At 40.2% G+C, this 3347-nt stretch overlaps 1 long non-coding RNA gene across 1 annotated transcript; it reads left to right on the forward strand.

Moving 5' to 3' along the window:
• Nucleotides 1-369: 369 nt before the first annotated feature.
• LOC115467964 lies at nt 370-2739 on the forward strand. Its single transcript, XR_003941794.1, has 3 exons — nt 370-780; nt 1349-1484; nt 2132-2739. It is a non-coding gene; the product is annotated as an uncharacterized LOC115467964 (long non-coding RNA).
• The last annotated feature ends 608 nt before the right edge of the window (nt 2740-3347 follow it).

Here is a 3347-nt window from a genome sequence, read left to right on the forward strand (position 1 = left end):
TAAATGTTCTAGATACATGCTTTATGGAGAGAAAAAGCACACCCATATATACTGCTGACAGCATTCTGTTTTACCTCAGTTGCTGTGCAATGCTGACTTAAGCATATAAAAATTGCTGTATTGGGTCACACTGAAGGCACATCAAGCCTAGTATCCTTTTTCAACAGTGGTCTGTCTAGGTTACAGTTACCTAGCAGGACCCTGAAAGGTAGGTAGATTTGATGCTGTAAACTTGTCCCTGTCCAAATCTTTTTTAAGCCCAATTACTGCTTTTCTATGTCCTCTCTCAACTAATTCTAGAGAGATAAAAAGTTGGCATCCTCAGCCCATGTTCTCCTGCCCTCACCAGTGTTCAGGTCTGACCTTGGGACTGTCACTGTTTACCTCGCATGAAAGTTCTTGATTTCTTTTAAAATATGTGATATCTCAGTGATATCACACCCATGTTTCTATCTGGCTTGATTGAGAGCCTTATCAGCCAATCGCTTTGATGTTAATCATAAACACTGATAGATGAAACAAAATAGAATATATAAAGCTTGCGGTAACTCAGGTTAAGGACTTTGGATACTGCTGCTACCAATACAGGGAGCCTTGTACTTACTGAAAATGAAATGCAGTGAGGGCATTAAATGACTTTCAACAGTTGCTCCATTTTCACAAAAGCAACTTAACGTTTATTCCAGGACTAGGTGGCTGTGCTGTGTACACAGGAGCATGCTAAAATTCTGTTGCTTTCTTTCAGGTAACACGCAGAATTCCTGAACTACGTGTGATTGAGTAAGTGCATGGCAGTTATAAGAGGCATGAAAGTCACAGCATTCAGGCAGGGATATCACTAGGAAAGAAAAAAAGCATGCAGTACACAGGAAAGAGTATCCCAGGTCACAGCAGGTGTTAAAGGACATGGGAAAGGGAGAAGCCAGTTTCACAGAACACACATCCCTAGGGTCAGCAGGTGTCACAGTGTAGTGTAACTAACTTTTGATGCATTGATTGATATTGAAAATTCTGATATTGACTGTTGATGCCTAAAAAGAATGTCTGTCTTGATTGCAAAAGCAACTGAACTGAAACTGAGCTTAAATAGCACTTAAAACCCAACAGAGGTCGCTGTTTTACCCTCTAGCTTCTTTGGTTTTTTTTTTTTCACATGCTTTGATACTCAGCATACATATGCCCAACTCTGACACAACATAAGCAAGAAGGAATATCTCAGCTTCCACTTTATCTTAATATTGAAGCGTATTAAATGCTTCTTATTCTGTGATATATCTGCAGCAGGAGTCTCCAGGTAGGGTTGGTTTAAACTACTTTTAATTAGTGTCTTCTCTCTTCTTATTTACAGCTGTGATTTATTCCTTTGATTCTTGCACCAGGCTGCATCTCTTCCCCTCTTTTCATTGATCTGAAAGAAGCAGACTGGATGTTTGAGCATCTCCAGAAGGAGATTCCATGGAGTCAGAAAACAAATTTCAGACAAAGTAAGCATAGTGATTTCTTAAGCTCTCTTAAGAAGAAAAGTAAGGGCAATGAAATTGTAGGCCAGAAGAGCCCCTGCCATTTCAGTTGAAATCTGGCTTTGTCAGTAATCCTTATGTGACCTAGGGGTTCGTTTTCAAAGCACTTAGACACACAAAGTACAATAGGTTGTTATGGTACTTCAAGTGCTTTGAAAATGACTTAGACAAGTTTATTTTACAACTTTCTGCCATAGTTCAGATCTTGGCTCTGCCAATGACTCTGTGGCACTGTCTTTACTCTTTTCTAACCCTGACTTCACCTTAACTGTATTTGCCTAACCTTGGAACAAGTCATTTCATCTGCTTGTGCCTATGTTTACAAATTAATAGCTTTAGTATTTTATTATCTTTTCATTTGGAAGCTGTCATGCAGGCCAGGTAATAAAATTAATAGCCAGACATTCCACATCATTAGCAAACAGGGCGGTCGCTGAACTATTACGTTAGAAGTTCTTTGGTGTTGCTTGATTGTTGTATTCAGATTGTCCAGTAGAGGGCACTCATACTCTGTGATAGCGCCTCTCTCATCCTGTGATTGTGTATATACTGGGTAGACACATGGCATGGTTTTTCTATTAACTTTTTCTCATAGTCTCTCCTTCTTGCAGATGGATTTTATCAGGAGCCAAGGCTGACAGCCTGGTATGGAGAGCTCCCTTAAACTTACGCCCAAACCATGATGCAGCCGAATCCTCATGCACGTATTTTGTTCCTGCCTGACATGGACTATAATTTGTAGAGGGAATGAGGGACACTACAGTTCTGCATATTTTTCTACACAGATCTGCAATTATTCATTCATCTCCACACTGTCTACCCTTCTCTAGCACTGCTTTGTATAATGGGATATTCCTTTCTACTCTCTCATCTATTTTTTTTCCTCTTGTCTCCTTTACACTGTATGTATTATTGTTCTCTGCCTCTTTGGATGCACTCAGTGGCTCCCCCCCCTGCTGATTAAGCTGAAGAATCGTATTGAGGAGGTCACTGGATACGCCTTCAACTCCCTGCTTTTTAATTTGTGGAGGAATAAGGAAATCTGTACAGGAATAAGGATAGCATTGACTGGCACAGCGATAGTGAGCCCTCACTGGGGAAGAGCTCAGTCATTGCTTCATTTAGTTTTAGAGATACATCATACACGCACCTTTCGAATGAGGAAAAAGCCTGGCCATTTAAGTTATAGCCTCTAACATTTTTGTCTCCAAATCATGTGTTGAGTCATGCTGTTCTGCTTGTATGTGTGTGTGTGGGGGGGGGGGGGGGAGGTATTCTAGCCGTGGCCCATAGGCTCAGATGCAGGGGTCACAAAGCTCTAAGAAAGGACACAGTTACTCATCTCATTGCTGGTTTTGATGTGGTGATGTCAGAAAAGTTATAAGGTTGCACAACTTGTCCACTGAAAACTGTGCGAACACTATAGTGTTGCTGTACCAGAATTGAGTAATATCATTAAAACCATGTAATGTTTTATAAAATAAATAAAAGCACTATGATTACAACTCTGGGAGAAGTGTGGAGCATGAAGAGGTGATCAGATGGGCCATTCCTATTCCAACCAATAAAAAGTTTGATTCAGGAAAATTGAACACAGTGAGAGGAGAAAAATATGAGAACAGCATTATTAAAAGAAGTATTGGTGCCAAGTGAATATTTCTGTGCATCCTATAGAAAGAGAGATGATTCTCAGGGATCAAGACAATGTGGCAGAAAGACACTGAAATATTTCACATTGTGCTGTACTGCAGGTCTGATTTTTAAAGCAGGTTCCAAGCACACCTTGATAAGTTACGTGTACTACATAATATGTTTAGGCAACTCTGG

Source organism: Microcaecilia unicolor, chromosome 4, assembly GCF_901765095.1.
Source record: "Microcaecilia unicolor chromosome 4, aMicUni1.1, whole genome shotgun sequence".
Lineage (NCBI taxonomy): Eukaryota > Metazoa > Chordata > Amphibia > Gymnophiona > Siphonopidae > Microcaecilia > Microcaecilia unicolor.